The sequence below is a fragment of the Cynocephalus volans genome, chromosome 2, assembly GCF_027409185.1.
Source record: "Cynocephalus volans isolate mCynVol1 chromosome 2, mCynVol1.pri, whole genome shotgun sequence".
NCBI classification, from domain to species: domain Eukaryota; kingdom Metazoa; phylum Chordata; class Mammalia; order Dermoptera; family Cynocephalidae; genus Cynocephalus; species Cynocephalus volans.
In genome coordinates this window covers 70255905-70275732 of record NC_084461.1, presented here as the reverse complement: position 1 = coordinate 70275732, position 19828 = coordinate 70255905, and the positions used below count along the sequence as shown (strand labels likewise).

General features: G+C 37.2%; 1 long non-coding RNA gene across 1 annotated transcript; it reads left to right on the top strand.

Annotated features, from left to right (window-relative positions):
* Positions 1 to 968: 968 nt before the first annotated feature.
* Positions 969 to 19713, top strand: LOC134370401 (uncharacterized). Its single transcript, XR_010022668.1, has 3 exons — positions 969 to 1008; positions 14836 to 14921; positions 18843 to 19713. It is a non-coding gene; the product is annotated as an uncharacterized LOC134370401 (long non-coding RNA).
* Positions 19714 to 19828: the final 115 nt, after the last annotated feature.

The window sequence follows — 19828 nt, the reverse complement described above, 5'->3', positions numbered from 1 at the left end:
TTTGTCAGGCACTTTGTATATGTTCAAGTCCTTTCATAACAGAGTTCTTGGAAGATCCCCCAAAGTATCCAGATGTTTCTAGATAGAAACAACATGCAAAAGGGAATCAAAGGATACTTGTAATTCCTGCCAGCTTACCTGGACAATCCCTCCACTCCCCCAAATGTTTTTGGTATAGCAGACTGGCAAAAACCATTTTATTCTACCACAACAAGGGTTTCATTAAATTAGTGGTAATTAAGATCATAGAAATGTCTTAATCACTTGTCTTTTTATCCCTTACTCCTGGGTGTAATGCCTAATTGAAGTGTATCCCACAAGAGAAGAAAGGAGGGGAGAAAGACATATAAAGTTTTTTGATGGCTGCTTAAATCAAATAATTTTATAAAGAATCTTAATCTCAGTTAACATTTGAGCTCTCACAGTGTCAGGAAACGTGCTGGGAACTTCCAGTGTACTATCTCCTAGTCCTGCAAACCACCCAGTGAGATCAGGGCTGTTATTATTCTGTTTATAGATAAGGAAAATGAAGCTTAGTAAGTTAAGTAACTTATCCATGGTCAGACACAGAGAGTGAATGCAGAAGTTTGGGCATGAACCCATGTCTGACAGACACCAAAACTGTGTTCTTGACCCTAATTCCATCCTCCCAATCACCACTTCCGGTTATTTCCAAATTTTGATCCTCAAAGCTGCAGAAAATTTCTTGAGATCATAGAAGGGAGAATACAGTCAGAGGTTTGGGCTCCTGTTGGGTAGTAGTTCTTTGAATTCTGCATAAGATTTCATTTGAAGAAAGGGCCTCACTATTAGAAAATGTTTGAAAACTACTAGTCTAATGCATTCCCCTAATTTGACTTGAGGTCACAGAGTATTTCAGAGATGTACTTATTAATTGGTCAATCTGAAACTAGAGTACAATTATTCTGATCCTTCTCTATTTTCCTTTTCCATTAAGCTTATTCCAGAGTACACTAACTTCATTTTCTAGGATGATTTCAGTTTCAGGTAAGAGAAAACATTATCCTTAATCTTTTTATCTGTAAAAGAAAGGTATTTACTCAAATAATTGAGTAGTCCCATGTAATCCAGGATGTTCAGGTATGGCTTAATCCAGAAGTTCACATTGTGAATAGGGCTCTGGTTGTTTTTATACAGTTTTCTCAGATCTGCCCTACATATTTTCTCTTTTGCCTCACCCTTATTTCTTTCATCACAGCATTAATGGCTGCAGCAATTCTAGAATTTGTCCCTTCATGGTAGAGTTCAGAGCAAGAGAAAGGGTCTCTTCCTTAGCTCCCCATGAAGAAAAAGAAAACTCCTTTTCCATAATTCTCCAGCAAAAATCCCTCCACATTTCACTGGCCTAATCACATATTCATTCCCAAACCAATGACTACAATCAAGGAAAGTCAGATGCTTAAATTGGCCTAAGTTTCCCAAATCACAGGGCCACTACCAGTGGAGGAATTAAGTCCTCAGGAAAATCAGTGTACATTCACAAGAAGAAGGGGGACATCTATGCTAAAGAGACAACTAACTGATTCTACTACATATGGCAGTGCTCTAAGAGAAGCTGAAGCTCTAGCTAATAAGCTAAAATAATAGGAACAGCACTTTTTAAGAAAAACAATAGTAAGCAGGCTGCTCATCAGCAATTCATCTAACCTGCTGGTGAGAATCCTATTGGTAGTGGGTAAACTATTAGGCTCAGGCTGAGCCAGGGAGAAAGATAGATGACCATGTCTCAGACCAGGAGGTGAAGAGCCCTTGGGACTCCATAGTATAGAACAGGGATTGACAAACAATGGCTCACAGGACAAATATGGTCCACCACCAATTTCTATATGACCCACAAGCTTAGAATGGTTTTTATATTTTTAAATGATTAAAACATGTAAAAAAAAGAAAATATTTCATGGTGTGAAAATTGTAAGAAATTCAAATTTTAGTGTGCATAAATGAACTTTGATCAAAACACAGTCACACTCATTAGTCTACAGACTGTCCATGGCTGCTTTTGAAATATTTACTATTAGGTGCTTTATAGAAAAAAATTGCCAGCCCTTGATATGAAACATTGATGTTCAAAGTGTGATTTCTGACTAGTAGCATCATTACCATCTGGAAACTTGTTAGAAATGCTAAGTCTTGGGCCCACCACAGACATTTGAATCAGAAACTCTGGGAGTATAGTCCAGCAATCTGTGTTTTTAGCAAACCCCCTGGGTGATTCTAATGCAGGCTAAAGTTAGAAAACCACTGGTATAGAAGGATGTTAAGATGAAAAAGATCTGAAGCTGCAACCTCAGTGGGAGGGACCTTGTATAGTGTTTTCTGATTCAAGAGTGCAAGTCACAGAACTTAAAAATAATAGTACTAATAATAGATATTTATGGAATTCTTAAGGTGTGTCAGATATTTCGCTTTCTACTTGTCATCTTACTAAAACCTCACAGTAAGCCTACAAAGTAGATACTATTTTTATCTCTATTTTGTAACTAAATAAATTGAGGCTTCGTAAGTGACTAGTCACAGTGTTAGTAAGTGAAAGCTCTGGGTTGAGACCGAGATAGTCGGACACAAGGTTCTATGGGTTAAATATGTCCCCCAAAGGTTCATGTATTGAAAACTTAATCCCCACTGAAGCAGTGTTAAGAGGGTGGGAATTCCTATTATGATAATTGAAAGGTGGGGCCTTTAATAGGTGATTAGATTGTGAGGACTACACCCTTGTGAATTGATCAATCCATTGGTGGCTTAATGGGTAGTAAAGGGCATGGTTCTGATGGCTTTATAAGGAGAGCAAGTGAGCAGATGAGCTCTCTTGCTCAGACCATTTGCCATGTGATGCCCTGAGTCTCTGTGGCATCACCGCACCCACAAAGGCCCTCACCAGATGTGTTCCCTGGACTTCCCAGCCTCTGAACTATAAGAAATAAATTTCATTTTCATATAAATTACCTAGTTTCAGGTATTCTAAGCAACAGAAATGCACTAATACACAAGGGTCAGAACTTTTTATGTCCTATACCTCTGAATTCTGTAGGCTAGATAAATGGAAATGCTACTAGAAAAAGAAAGTGACACACAAATATCTCCAGTGTTGAAATCAGTGGAATACATTTATATAAAGTAAGAGGCACTTATGACTCCTTTCTCCTCTTGCCAGGGAAACTAGTTTTAACTATACCAGATGTGATATTTCCTTGCGCATATCTAGAGGAAACTCCACAAACATTTGTGGCCACCTACTCTACATCCTAACTCATTGTCTTTATGTAAAAAATGAGATTCCCCTTCCCCACTTTATTTTTAGAACACCAGGAGTCTTTGACTCTTTCTTTACTACTTAGAGTGTAATAGCTTATGCTTTTGTTATTTTTCATATTCATTATCAGGATAATTTACTTCGGTCATATTTTCCATGACATTACAAGTTTTATTTCCTTTTTCTAGTTGGGAAGGCTGAGCAGAAAGGGGAGAATACATGGGAAAAGGGAGGTGGGGGAGAGAAGAGGAGTAAGCTAACACCGAGAGAAGGAGAAGTAGAAAAACAAGACAAAAAAGATTCTTGATACTGCAGAATGTCAAATCTAGACAAAAGACATTGAATAGCAGTGATTTGACCTTTTAATGTTAGAAAAACTAAGCTATTGAGTTGTGAGAGACACTTGAAAGGTACAATTTGAATTTTGAACAATGTTTTCCATATGGTACGTATGTCATCCATAATCTTTACAGGTTTCCAGTTCACTCCTCAATGAAATTCACATTTCTGACTTCAGTCCATAAAGACTAGAAATTATAGTCCTGCACATCTTACTAATATGCTGAAAAAATATTAAAAAGTGCAAAAATTAATTTTTAAATATATTTTAAATATGTAACAGAGACTTATTAAAAACTAGCATTGATTTCTAAAGAATAATGATTGTCAGTTTAATGTACATGTCTATAATAAAGTAATTGACCTAGGAGAAAAGGGCAAGTTAAAGAAAATTTTGATTCATGTTGCAAAGTTTCTGTGTCTGTTCAGTAATCTGCTGAACCAAAAACTATATGTGGAGAATGTCACACAACACAAGCTGATTGTATGTGAAATAATCAATTGATGAATTAGCCTGAAACATTAGCAAAAATAGTCTTATTATATATTATTATATAGTAAGATATTATTATTATATAGCAAAATCTTATAGAGATGGAGAATGAACTAGATTAATAATTTGTACATTTTCTTGGTTTATAAATCTCTTAGTAAATTGATAAAACCTAAGGATCCTCTTTCTAGAAGTATGCACATACTTATAAACAATTATCCTAATAGATTCAGGAAGTTAGGAACTCCAGGTTAAAAATTTCCAAACTGTATGGGTTTTCATATCATCTTAAATTCTAAGATAACATGATTTCATTTTTTAATCATCTTAATTAATAGTCAGGTAGGATCAATGGGAGGAGGACTTACTCATAGTTTGCCCACTGAATTCTGGGAGACCAAGTTAGTGACCTTAGTGGAGATCCATTGAAATCCACTTCACTATGGACCTAACACTGATAATTTTTAGGATATTTTGTACTTTTGATTAACTTCAACATTTAAAAATTTTTTCTGTTTCTTAAACAAGAGATGGTTAACTATAAGTAATTAATGAATTGAGCTTGGTTGTCATATGCTAATGTAATACTGTATTTCTGATTGTAGCTTCAGGAGATGTATTTTATAAACTTTATTGGTCATAGCTACGGTCCACTGAGACTTGTAGCCTTTTAAAGCTATCAGACTCAAATCTTTTTTGTACAGCACCATAGAGCAAAGTGGGCTTATCAAATATGCTTCAGCTTATTTGATGGAAAAAAGACAATAAACAAAATGGCAATGATATTCAAGGGGATTTGGTTTATTTAGGGTGAGTGGCATCCTGGCACTTACTTGTCCTAATCTCCTGGTAATAGAATTACTTTGGTTTCTGAAAAAGTGTTTTTTATTTTGCTGCTGCTTAGTCTTTATTTTCCATATGAGAAATATTCTGAAAGAAAAAAAAAAAAAGGTAGTGGAAAAATGTAGAGCCCATTGGGGAAATGAATAGTATAATTAAATATGACACCAAGATAAATTAAGGCTTTCCTTCTAATTCTGCTCCTTACTAATGACTCTGATAACTGAAGTCTTGGGTTTTATTAAATAGAGTAGAAATGAACTCTCTGGATATTAAAGCAGTTATTGGGATTCATACCTGCTAAAATAGGAGTCTCCTCCATTTCGTAGCTGACGGATAGGCCTGTAATGAGCACATTTTGTAGCTGGAGAGAGAGAAAAGGAAGATGAAAGAAAAATCTGTGAAGACTAGAAAAAAGGGAAAATCCCACTAATAAAGTCAAGCCCCTTAAATTGTTTACCAAGAGACAGAAAAAAGAACACTATTTAAAGGTCACATTGGCTTGTTTGAATTAGTTTGGTTTTCAGAAGATAAATATTGTATATGAGAATATAAGAATATCTGCTAGAAAAGACTTTCACACAATGAACAAAAGAATCATCCCTAATATGTGATTAACTGATGTTCCCTATTTACCACAGAAGTCAGCTTTCAAAGACTTCAAGTGAAGGGGTACTTTATTTATTGGCTAAAGCATTCCTTAAGACTTCTAAGAGATGAAGACCATAGGAAGCTTCAAGGTTCTTTCTTTCTTGAAAAACTTTGTATACAGATTTTAAAAACATGTTGACTGCAATAGCATTGTCAACTATTTTAAATATTACAGAATTAACCTATTGTTAGCATTCAAAAATTTTGCTACAACATGCAATATTAGCTCAATGTCTATTAAATGGCCACTTTAATTTTTCCTGCACCTTCAAAAAAGAGTCTAATTGTAATAAAATTTCCTTTCAAGCCCAAATAAATTCAGTGACTTTAAATGCAAATTGCCAAACTATTCCTGAGGCAAGTGAAAGGAAGGACTGCATCCATCATGCTGTTATTTAAAATGAATTTTAACCCCTTAGGCTGACAACAACCACAAACCCACATTGCTACAAACAGAAGCCAAGGGGTATGTTGAAATAAGAGCTGCCATTTCCAGTAAAAGCAGAGTGCTGCAATGGCTATGGTGAACAGAGTTTGATGTTGATCACAGATCTAATCTAAATGGGATTGAGGGTGAAAAACTAGGGAGTATATAAACGAGATTTTACTTTGGTAAAGGCATCTGAGGTGCCTTCCCCACACGACTGAGGCAGCCAATGTTTCATAAACCGTAGCCCCTTCCCCACTCCAATACATTGATGATCTTATGTTTGAAATGATTCATGCCCCTTTCACACCAAGGAACCACCCTGGGATCTGACAGGAAATGGTAGATTGATTGTTTGTTTATTTATTTGTTTACTGGTGGCTGGCCAGTACAGGGATGGAACCCTGGACCCTTGTGTTATTGGCACCATGCTCTAACCATCTGAGCTAACTGGACAGCCCTGTTTATTTGATTTTTAGTCAAATCGTGTCTTTAAAATTGGATTTCACTTAGAAGCCACCCTAGAAGCAAGTGTTCTAAATCATGTGCTGCTTATTGTAATGTGTTTACTTAGAACTTTATATTTTATCACTGGCTCTACAATTCTTTAAATGAATCATTCCCTGTATCTTCTTAGTCTCTATGGCTTAATTCTTAAACACTATTAATGGTGCAGGCTAGTTCATAGTAGTGTCTTGTTAAAGGGGCTTTGTGTCTGGGCTGTCCCAACCATCACCAGTCCTGCTCCCTCTTAAATGTGACTGGATGCCCAGGGAATGAACTAGCTACTGCCTGGTGGAGAGGAGAATCAAACACTGGCACTTGGCAGGGGTCTCTGCTTTGCAGCTGCTGAGTGCTAAATTATTACCGATGTGCTGCTCCAGCCGTGCACGGCAGGGCTGGTCTAACACAGTGTGAGCCTCTCCTCTGGCCCCTAACACTGCACTTGGGTTTCAGAGCTGGAATAAAGGGGGCAGACTGAGATGGCTTCTTTGCCAAGGCAGAGCAGTGAGCATGTCTGTCCTGCACAGATTCTGAAATGCAGCAGACATGTTTCCTGCTCCTCATGTACGTAAGAACATGTATAGAGACTCCCACCGTGATCCTAATGTGATTGCTTTAAGAAGTTTGGTGGTTTTTATATGAATTGATCAAATTGGGCCTCTGAGGCAAAGTAACACCATTCAGACAGAGCTGTTAACTAAGAATGAGAGCAGCTTTCATAATGCTGAGGAGGAATGGTCTCAGTGGGAGACTGCAGAAAAGGGTAGAGGTAGCTTTTCTGCTTTTCGCTTAAAGAAAAGAATAATGTTCAATCAACCTGTGCTTCCCCAACCTGACATTAGATGTCTTGTAATCTTCCAGTGTACTACTTAGGTGTGACTGCTGAGCATGGTATTTGTAAGAGAGGCAAGGAAGGCTCAGAACCCCAGATCATAGAGCACCAGTCCAGGACCCCTGCGTGACTATATGATTGCATATAACTCGGGCTTTCTGTGCCTCACTTTTTTCGTCTGTCTCCTGCATGTGTAAATATATGGATTGTTTGTCCAGGTTATTTACTACAATTTTAGGATAAATCTCCTGCAGTTCCAACATAAATGGCATTGCATGAATAGATAAACCATATATTATAATGTAATATTTTCATACTGTCCCCTCTCCATATCCCACACTCAATTCTACCCATCAGACTGAGGCATACTCCACATGGAGCCTTTTTTCCCATGGCTCTTACATGAAAAAACAGGGCTTAGCTCTTTTTGGATAATTTCCTTCTAAGAGCCATTCAGAGCAGAGGGTGACAATTATTACTGGTAATGATTTATCTTGCTTGTAACAATAAACATTGGTGCAATTTAGGGATTTATGATCAGATCTACCTGTACTGCTTATGCAAAACTAAAACGTTCTGTTTGCCTTTTCTTTATTTTCCTTCTCAAGGTAATGTACTCAAGGAAGCGTAATTTAAAAAACAAAATTTTGTTAAAAATAAAAGTGTAAAAAAACTTACACACATTTTCCCCACATACCAGCTGGAACCCATTCTTCTCCACTCATCTTTCAAGAGGAAATTTACATTTAGCAAGGCTGTCTCCTGCTCATTGTTCATGTTGGTTGTCTGATAGCCTCTGTATCCCAAACAACTAATAGCATTTCATTTTTCTGCCATTTGCTTTGTTGTTGCAATGTGGATACTGCTTTAGAATATTTTCGTGCTTTAAAAATGTTGCTCCAAATGGAATTTGAAAAAAACTACATCTCCACATCCAAGGCAAACCCATAAACGAAAATCAGTATTAGAAGTCCTTTGTATAGTGGAACATATTTCATTATACATTTTAATTTTCTAACTCAGAAATCCTTTAAGAAGTAGCTCTCCAACATTCTTTTTAAGTGTTATCTTTAAGGAAATAAGCAAGAAAAATCAAGAAAGCTTCTTGTCTCTGTAGGTGGTTTTTGATGTGGGCAAAAGTCATCTCAGAAAAATTGCCTTAATATAGCACGATTCTAGCTATCTGTGGGAGAGACCCAGAAACCCAGTACAAAGTCCAACAATTTCCGGAAGGAACCCTGTTTGCTTTTGGGAAATCCGTTAACTCTTCCAGGCTCCTGGGATCCATTTAATCCAGCAACGTCTCATAAAAATGTAATGTGAGCCACATATATAATTTTAAATTTTAAATGGAGACTATTAGTCATAATAGATTAAGGAAAAAGAAACAAGTAAAATAAATTTTAATAATATATTGAGTTTAATCCACTATGTCCAAAATATCATTTCAACATGTAAGCAGTATAAAAAAGTATTAATAAAATAGTTTGTTTTTTTCTTCAAAATCTAGTGTGTATTTTACACTTATAGAACATCTCATTTGGTCCAGTCACATTTCAGATGTTCAGTAGTCATATGTGGCGAATAGCTACAATATTGAACAGGGTCGATTTAATCCATTGCTTTTTACCAGGACATGTAGTGGTGCCTGAGGGATCAAAAGGAGTTAATGTGTCTCCAAACTATGAGCAGCTCATTACCTTTTGTTTTCATCAGATCTTTTTAGAAAAGAATTATTAGCAAAGTGCCTCTTAGATGCACTAAGCCATATAATCATTCATTTCTTCAACATGCTGTGATTATGGGACACTGAGATTGTCTCAAATAGTACCTGCTCTCATAACTTTGAAAAGTGGATAACTGAATTTCTACTTACTGACAGGATCACATATTTAGATTTCTTTTAGTAAAGTTTTGTTTGAGAATAGTTTTAGATTTACGGAAAAATTGTTAAACGCTTACAAAGAGTTGCCATATATTTCATGCTCAATTTCCTCACATATTAATATATTACATTAGTATTGTACCTTTGTCACAATTAATGAACCAATATTGATATATTGCTATTAAGTAAAGTTCCTGCTTTATTCAGATTTCCTTAGTTTTTTCCTAATGCCCTTTTTCTGTTTCAGGATCCCATCCAAGATACCATATTACATTTAGTCATTATGTCTCCTTAGGCTCCTCTTGGCTGTGACAGTTTCTCAGACTTTCCTTGTTTTTAATAACCTTGACAGTTTGAAGATGTACTGGTCAGGTATTTGTAGACTGTCCCTCAATAGTGATATGTTTACATTTTTTTCATGGTTAGCCTGGGGATATGGATTTTGGGGAGGAATTGCAGAGGTAAAGTGCAATTCTTACCGCATCATATCAAGACTACATACTATCTATATGACTTATGACTGCTGATTTTAACCTTGATCACCTGGTTGTGTAGTGTTTGTCAGGTGTCTGTACTCTGAAGTTATTGTCTTGCCCTTTCTTTGGCTTTCTTTCTTTTGAAAGCAAGTTACTATGTGTTGGACAAACGTAAAGAGTAGGAAGTTATTTATGCTCCACCTCCTTGAAGGTAGACTGCCTACATAAATTGTTTCTTTTGCATGAGAAATTTGTCTATTCTCCCTTATTTATTGATTTTTATTCAATCATTTTTTATAGCAGTTTGGACTTATAAATATTTATTTATACTTTGGGTTATAATCCAGTACTAATTTATTTTGGTGCTTAATGGTTCCAGTTTTGCCATTGGGAGCCCTTTCAGTTGGCTTCTGTGTCCCTTTTACATGCCCCCCTCATTGTGGGTTTTTTTTGGATTCTTTAGGTTTTGGTTTTTTACTTTGTTTTGTTTTTAAGAACTTCCTTACTTTCTGGCACTACAAGTACTCTAGGCTCATCTTGTATATTTCCTGCCCCAGTCCTAGAATCAGATGTTTCTCCAAGGAACACTGATTCCTTTCATAGCAGAATGATAAAACAAACAGCAACAAAACTAGGATCTGGGTGCTAGCTGTTTAACCTTTTTATAGAGCATTGCTAGTAATTTATAATCAGGTTTCCCTGGAAAAAATGGGTAACATATACTATCCTGAATATTTTCCAAGTGATGGATTTAGACATGGTAAAATTTGAAGAGCATCTGAAATCTCTAGTAATATTACCAAGGCATTCCTATCAATGGCAATCCAGATGTAAGATAGAAAATATAACCAAGTCAGGCAAACTAAGACTTCCTACAATCTTTTTTTTGGTGAGTTAAATATAAAAAGATGGTAAAAAAAAAAAAAAGAAAGAAAAAAAAAAGAATATATTATATTATATGAGTACTATATTATCTAATACGCCACCTGAAAAAAATCACCTTAGTGAAATATAAAAGAAAATGTGTTGGCCCAAGGGGAGATGAAAGACTACTATCAAACTGAAAAAAAGGATTAAAATTACGCAGTTGTGTTTGTGTGTGTAATCACTAGGTTGTAAGGTCTTTAAATATTATGTTTTTAAAGAATTGTTATAAACACGCCTGATATATAGCATTCAAGTATTCTTAAACTACTGATCTGAATTATAATTTCTAAAGGTTACTGCTTAACTTTATTATAAGTATTCAGTTTGGTAATATTCAAACAATCCAAAAGGAAATTTAAAACAATTTTTTTGGTTCTTAAAAGAACAGAAGCTCTTCTGTGGGATGCCCAGACAGCAGGAAAAAGAAAAGAGAAAAAGAAAGTGAAAAGAATGAACAGAGGCTCATATTAAATAGTATTGTATTCTGGTCTATTCGATTACCAAATCCCTTATACTCCTCCTTCCTTGCCCATCCTGCCCCAGTACCTCAAAATCATTAACAAACATTTTTAAAGAAGTTGTGGAGTGATCATTTCTTAAGGCAAAGTTGGACTAAATGTCTCACTAAAGCATTCCACTGGAGCTAGTCTTGGAGTGATGGAGAGAGGCATTCCTTCCAACTGTGGAGGCACACATGCAAACCTGTTCTGGTGTTCGGTTTGATTCCTCTGCTTCTAATTCAGTAGGGCAGTGACCTCATTCTAGCCCTGCCTGTTGATGGTTTGGTAATTCCACTCTCTTCATCTGGCCACCCCAGCATTTTCTAGACCTGCTGCTTTTTCCATCCCTGCTATTCTTCCTTTTTTGTTGTTGTTGTTGTTTTTGTTGTTGGCTGGTGGAGGATACAAACATACAACCCTTGACCTTGGTGCTGTAACACTGTACTCTAACCAACTGAGCTAACCAGCCAGCCTTTACCCCCTTTGTTCTTTCTATTGTTCTCCCTTGAGTTAATGTGCATCCTCTCTCTCTCTCTCTCTCTCTCTCTCTCTCTTTCATTACAGTGTCATTTAATACATGCTTTCACCCAAACTATGGATCTTTCTACAAAATCCTTGAAAGTCAACTTTTTACCATCTACTCAAACATCTTCATTGTCTTGAACTCACTTCTTTGTGAAGCTTGCTGTTTCAATTGGACAGTTCAATTTGTGGAAAACTGTCCTTCATACTGAACTGAAATTTATCTTATTATCCATTCATATTATTCCTGAAATCACATGAGATACTATACACAGAAATTTTCTGAAACAACAGAGCACTGAATAAATATAAAATATATTAATTTCAATTCTACCATGCAGAATTTGAAAATTTGATAAGCACACTATCTTTTTTATATTGAAAAATAGTCGATTTACATATTTGTAGGGTACAGAGTTGAATATGAACACCTGTGTGCAATATGTGATGCTGAAATCAGGATAATTCGTATATTTAACATTATACAATGTAATCATTTTCATGATTTTACCAATTCCTCCCTTACCATTCCCCACCACCACCTTTCCTATCTGTGGTAACCTCAGTCCTGTTCTCTCTTTTTGAAAGTTCAACGTATCATTGTGATTGTTGTATCTTTCTTTTATTTAAAAGTTATTTGTTTATTTTTTTAGCTCCCACTTATGAGTGAAGACATGTAGTATTTCTCTTTCTGTGCTGGGCTTATTTTACTTAATATAGTTTTCTCTATGTTTATTCACGTTGCTGAGAATAGCAGTACTTCATTATTTTTTATGACAGAGTAGTATTCCATTGCGTAAATATACCACATTTTCCTTGTTCAGTCACCCAATGATGGACATTTAGGTTGGTTCCAACTCTTAGCTATTGTAAATAGAGCTGCAATAAACATGGGAGTACAGGTATCCCTTCAACTTGATGATTTCCATTACTTTGGGTATATACCCAGCAGTGGAATTGCTGGATAGTATGGCAGATCTGTCTGTAGTTGTTTGAGGAATATTCATCCCGTTTTCTATAGTGGCTGCACCAATTTACAGTCCTACCAACAGTGTAAGAAGGTTCCCCTTTCTCTGCATCCTCACCAGCATTTGTTATTCTCTGTCTTTTTGATAATAGCTAGTCTAACTGGGGTGAGATATCTCCATGTGGTTTTGATTTGAATTTCCCCTGATGCTTAGTAATGTTAAGCATTTTTTTCATGTGTCTGTTGGCCACTTGTATATCTTTCATTGATCAATGTTTTTTCAGCTCCTTTGCCCATTTTTTAATTAGATTGCTCATTTTATTACTACTAAGTTGTTTGAGTTCCTTGTGTATTCTGGATACTAATTCTTTGTTGGATGTATAGTTTGCAAATATTTTCTCCCATTCTGTAGGTTGTCTTTTCACTCTGTTGATTGTTTTCTTTGCTGTTCAGAAGCTTTTTAGTTTGATAGAATCCCATTTGTTTATTTTTTTCTTTTGTGACCTGTGCTTTTTAGGTCTTATTCATAAAGTCTTTGCCCAGTCCTACATCCTGAAGTGTTTTCCCTATGTTTTCTTTTATGAGTTTTATAGTTGCAGGTTTTATATTTAAGTTTTTAATTCATTTTGAGTTGATTTTGGTGTATGGAGAGAGATACAGGTCTAGTTTAATTCTTCTACATGTGGATTTCCAGTCTTCCCAGTACCATTTATTGAAGAGGCAGTATTTTCCCCAGTGCATGTTCTTGGTGCCTTTGCCAAAGATCAGTTGGTTGTACATATGAAGCACACTGTCTTATCCAAGTCATTGAAATAGATTAGTATGAGAATAGGGCAAGGAAATTCCCTGTACTGGTTTCTGAAGCACTGTCTCCAGTCCAGCAATCCATTAATCAGTGTTCTTTAAACAACTCTGTTTAAGCAATAAAAGGCACAGACAAGGCTAAGCCAAGAGCTAGATAATAAAAACAAAGCTAAAACAGGAAGAAAAACAGGACTCAAGGACTAGGGCAGACCAAGGGCCAGAAGAAGCAGAAGGAAGTTGGCATGGCTGAATCATCTCTGCTATTAGGACCCTTCTAGTCTTTGGGATTTGATTTGTGGAGGCAGTGGTTTCGTTTTCTGTGTCTCTTCTCGTGATCAAAGATAGCCTCAGAGTAGCTGAGAAATTGTTCCAATTCTGAGTCCAACAAGTGAAAAACAGACTAATTTTGAAAAGAGCCCCAGATGAAGGCCTGAGAAGTTTCCCAAGCTTACTCTTAAAACATCATTTTGGGAGCAGTCCTTGAGGCTTGTTTGGGTGTTCTCACTTCCAGGCTGTGCTATGGAAGCAGCGCTATATTTGGGGAGTCAAAAGAGGGCAGAAACAGCAGGACCAGCCCCCATGTCTACCGAGGTCCACTAGGCAAGCAGTAAGGATGCCTGTATTCAAACTTCCACCCGTGCTTTGAGATCATTGCAAGCTCTGTGGCACTTTAAGGGCTGTAAATAGAACACCTTGATCCAAGTAACACAGAACACTTGGATACACATGGAGATGGCCTATGGGGAAACTTCAGTCTCATAAAACTTATGAGGCTGTTCTCACAAAGGGAGAGAAATTGGTTCAATATATAATATAAATGATTAAATATGACTAACTTCTAGATCCTATGGAATTGAAATTGGTGCTACATATCACTTGAGATATAAATTCAGAGTTCACGATAAGGTCTAGGATATGGTGCATGACCTTATACTATGATAATTAGACCCTTGTACATAGTGACCTTATATACTTTTACAGAGACAGAGTCTTTAAATGCATTCTTAATCTCATCATGGACCTTTCATAAATGTTAGCTTTAATAGCAATCTTAACCTTATAGATAAAAAGCTTAAACTAACTAAAAATTTTCCTATTTATTGTACACACTGCTTTTCAATATAATTGTAGTGGATTGAATTGTTCCCCTCCAAATTGGAGGCTTGGTCCCCACTGTGACACTGTTAAAAGGGTGGGAAATCTATTATGGTAATTGAAAGGTAGGACTGTGAAGAGGTGATTAGATTGTAGGACCATGCAGTAGTGACTGGATTAATAATAGTGGTCAGGGGCATGGTTCGGAGGGCTTTAATAGGAGAGCACATGAGAGTCTTTGTCTCTCTCTCTCTCTCTCTCTCTCTCTCTCTCTCTCTCTCTGCTATTTTCTACCATGTGAGACCCCTGAATTGCTGTAAAGCCACCATGAAAGAAGACCCTAACCAGATGTGTACCCTGGACTTTGGACTTCCGAGCCCCAGAAACTGTAAGCAATAAAACTTCATTTTCTTACCAATCACGCAGTTCCAGTTCTTTTGTTATAAGCAATAGAAACAGACTAATACAGTAATTAATAAAATATAAATCTATAAAGTGTTCTGGTCCCAACCAAAAGATTATACTATAAGTTTCCTTCAAAGAATATTAATAATAAACAGTAGAGACTCTGCCTTGAATATTTAGTCAATATTAAGAGTTATGCCTCAGGGATTTTATACAGCATTGTCCTCTTAGTATAATACAATTAGCCAAATTCTAAGTGGAAATATATTAGCCATTCTCAAATGCTAATTGAATGATACCATTTAGTGCATAGAAAAAGTGATTCAGTATGCCATTTAAGAATTAAAATTTTAGAATAAAAATCTAGATTCACTCTTCATGAAAAAATATGACCACAATACTGAAGTGACTATCTGTACGTCAGTTTTCAGGTCCCTTGTAACTATCTCTACCTTTAAAAAAAAAAAAAAGTAGGGAGTGCTTAGTGATATTCTTAAGTGAGTTAAAGCACTGTGATGGTTAGTTTTAAATGCCAACTTGACTGGATTAAAGAATACCTAGAAAACTAGTAAAGCATTATTTCTGGGTGTGTCTGTGAAGGTGTTTCCAGAGGAGATTGGCGTTTAAGTTGGTGGACTGAGTGGGGAAGATCTACCCTCAATGTGAGGAGACATGATTCAATCAGTTGGGGGCCCAGGTAGAACAAAAAAGACAGAGGACAAGGTGAATTTGTTCTCTGCCTCCTGGAACTGGAACATTCTTCTTCCCCGGCCCTTGGACATCAGAACTCCAGGCCCTCCAGCCTTTGGACTCCAGCACTTACACCAGTGGCCCACTGGCTTCTCAGGCCTTGGGCCTCTGACTGAGAATTACTATCGGCTTCCTTGGTTCTGAGGCTTTGGGGCTTGGACTGAGCAAAGCTACCAGCATCCCAGGGTCTCTAGCTTGCAGACAGTCTGTTGTGGAACTTCTCAGTGTCCATAATTGTATGAGCCAATTCCCCTAATAAATTCTATCTATCTATCTTCTATTGATTTTGTCTCTAGAGAACCCTGCCTATTACAGATTTTGGTACCAGGAGTGGTCCTATTGTTAAGGGATGCCCCAACCCCTACTGACCTTAATATATGCATTCTGCTTCTGTACAAATCGCTTGCTAAAATAAATGGAGAATCCAGGGTAGGGAGGGGCTGCAGGGCTAACCACAAAATTAGCTTATGTACTGCTGGCTTGCTTGCATTGGCTAGATTGTGTCAGGCACGAAAAATTCCCGCCTAGCTAAAAATAAAAGCTGCAAGAGGTTTCAACTCGGGGCTGTGCTTCTCGATTGGCCTGCGTAGGCCTGGCTGCCAGAAATAAACTCTTTTCCTTTTCCTATCACCCGGTTCTCGTGGGCAAATTCCTTTTACCCGTTGGACGTTGGCCATAACACTATAGGAAAATAATTTTAAGAATTTTTTTTCTTAATTGGTGAAGAAGAGCCTGAAGACACGCTCTCCAGTCTTCAGATTCCCTGACAAATACCAGTGGCCCCCAAAGTTCTCAGGTCTTTAGCTTTGGACTCTGAGAATTACACCATTGGTTTCCTCATTGATGAGGCTTTTGGACTTGGACTGAGCCATGCTACCAGTATCTCATGTTCTCCAGCTTACAGGTGGCTTGTCATAGGACTTCTCAGCCTCCATAATTGTGTGAGCCACTTGCCCTAATAAATTCCCTCTAGTCAATTGATCTGTGTCTGTCCATCTATCATCTATTGGTCCTGTCTCTATGGAGAATCCTGACTAGACTAACACAAGCAGTATACTAGAATCAGCTTGGGATCTTTGCCTGTTACTGCTGTCCAAGCGCCTTCCATTTTAGTATGGATTTGTTTCAAGAAGACCAACCCTCTCTTTTCTCATAATAGAGAACATAACAGACATCCACAATTTAACTAGCTAAAAAGACTTTCTGTGGAAGATAATGTAAAGGAAGCCCTTCCATCATCTCCAAATATTTGTAGCCTAACTTTTCTTTTCCTTTCAAAGAAACCTCCCAAGAAGCTTGTCCTGAGCTCCTAGCACTTCTGAAGCACATTCATTGACTGCAGAGACTCAGGATTGAGGATCGGAGGGCAGCCCTTGAAGGTCACATAGTTCAGCCACCCCCACAAACTCTCACTTCGGAGCTTCCTCTGGATTATGTCACTTCCCTGAGCTCCCCATGGAATGAGACATTTAAATTACAATAACTCATTCAGAAACACACAGCAGCTGCCAATTAGAACTTGTCTCAAGATTTCTGTTTGAGAGAGCGTCCTGGTTGTTTGGTTCACTCCAGAAAATTATCATAGATGATGTAGTTAGGTCATGTGATACATGGTTAAAAAATAAACAACCCTCTTGTTGACACTTGACCTACAACTTAGAGAGAGGCTTCAGTTTATATGATGAAATATTGGGCTCTTAGGAAATGTCACTAGCTTTGTTTTTCTTAGCATGGAAAGCCAATTTGTATTTTCATATTAGGCTGGACCTCAACTGGGTGAGACTTATGGTATCTCAGTAAATCTGGACCATTTAAAAGTTGCTTTCTGCTCAGCAAGAATAAATTACAAAAGCTTCTTGAAAGGAGAGACTTTAGAAGCCATTGTCTATCCTTTCAATGCTCTCCCTGGCTGCTGGGTTGCTGACCTGGGGCTTTTTTACCTGGTGGTCTGATGAGTCATGCCATTCAAAAAAGAGAAGATAACAAAGATATTTGGGTGCTTAGGTATAGAGGCAATTAAGTACCTGCTGGGTGGGCTCTTTTCCTGTAAGGCTGAGATGCTAATTTAGATAACAGTGGATTCTCTCTGTGGTGCCTATGAATATTCTCAAAATGGAGTAAGTAGGAAATGTGAAGCCAGGCTCAGAACAGACAGCACACCGAGTCTTAGTCTTCAAGTATTTTATATTCTTTGACAGATCTCCAAGAAGGTTACCTTTTTCTTTTCCAAAATTTCAGCTATAAAACTAACTTGGAAGAACAATCTGGACACAAGCAAACTTGATCCTAGTGGGAATTGTGTCTGGTGGTAGGCCGTAGTACAACTCAGTATCTTGTCTCTTAAACCAGCTCCTTCTGTGTTCTCTATCTTTGCTGATGCTGTCAGCACCCACAACAGCTGACAACCTCGAATCCTCTCCGACTTACCTTTCTTATCCATGCACAAAATGAGTCTGTTCTTCCAATACTGCTTGTCTCTCTGTTCCTTTCCTTTTGGCACTGCCACCATACAAGTTGAGGGCCTCATCTTTTCACAGTGAGGTCATGCAGTGGCCTTCATACTCAATACTGTCTTACTCTCTCCATTCCACTCTATGCCCCTAGAATTAATGCAAGTCTAATAAGCACACCCCTGTTTAAAAACCTTCAATGGCTCACCATTACCTCAGGATCAAGTTCAGATTTTAATATGGCATAAAATTTGGGTTTATGAGCCACATGACGTATCCTAAATTCCTGCTCTTGGGACCCATTCCATTCTACTGGAGGGGCAGATCTTTAAAAGTGCCACACCAGGTTGGACATCTCTTCTTTGTCTGGATTGCTCTTCTTTGCCTTCTTTACTTGCTGATTCCTTTTCATCTTTTGATGGCCGTCTTAATTGTTCCCTTCCCTCTTAGCCTTCCCTAACTCCCCCAGTGTTACCTACCCTCTCCTGGGATCTCTCCAACTTGTTGCTTCCAAGATGCACTGTAGTCATCTGCTGGCTTACTACAGGTCTTCCCCATTAGGTAGTGACTTCCTCAGTCATTGTCAGACATATGGTAAAAATCAAGTAAATATTTGTTAAATGACTATATACAAAGCAAGTTTCTTCCTAGGACATGTTTTTGACCTGGCTGCATTTTATTTCTGGTCTTCTGATTTCTCTCAGGTACAGGATGCCTTCAAAAAGAAGGAAAACTGGTAGAACCTTTGATTGAAAACCTAAGAACAGTCTAAAAAGAAAAAAAGAAAAGAAACAGCCACAACAACAGAACTGTCTAAGAATACCAAAGTTTAAATCCACGGACAATGAAACATGGAAGTCTGACTGGAATAAACTGATCACATGAGAAGGACATGCTACCATATGAGTGGATTAGAAATAATTAGGATGACTCATAGGAAAGCAAGTCAAAGTTCCTGGAAAAAATATAGGAAATGGAGCCAGTGTTTCTGGCTGACCTGAATGCATAATGCTTCATTAATTTTTGCTGATATATTCTTTCCCCCACAGTCTGGCTCTCTGGGTCTTCAGCTTACCAACTATGTGATCTTGAGGAACTCAGATTCTTTGTGTCTCAAATTTCTCATGTGTAAAATGGAAGGAAAATGCCTGTTCTGCTCACCTCATAGGTTTGTTTTGACTTTCAAAAAAGAGGGACTGTGTGACAGCATAGTTTTGGCCTGGTCATTCATCTCAATGAGTAAGTGAGGATAAAGAAGAAATGCTGATGTGTGGCTATTTGTCATGTATTGACTAGCATAACACTTTAGATCATATAATCATACTTGAACTAGTCACTTTGTGTTTTCAAGTGGAAAATTAAGAATGACCTAAAATATTAGTGAAGGTTTCCTTATCAGAATTCTGAAGCTATTTTACTGCACTAGTAAAATGCAGTTTTGCAGATAATTACAGTTTATATTTGGAGATGAGAATTCATCACATGAGTAGTTTTCCAGAATTCATATCACACACAAAGTACCAAAATTACATAACGCTTTAAAGTAAAATAAATGGCTGACCTAAATCAATTTGTTTATGTTCTCATCTTTTGGTGCTTGATGTTGTAAAATTGGAGTTTAACTGAAGTGTGATATTAATATGTTTTTTAAGCAACTTTATAGAAATTTCATTGCTATTATAGTTACAAC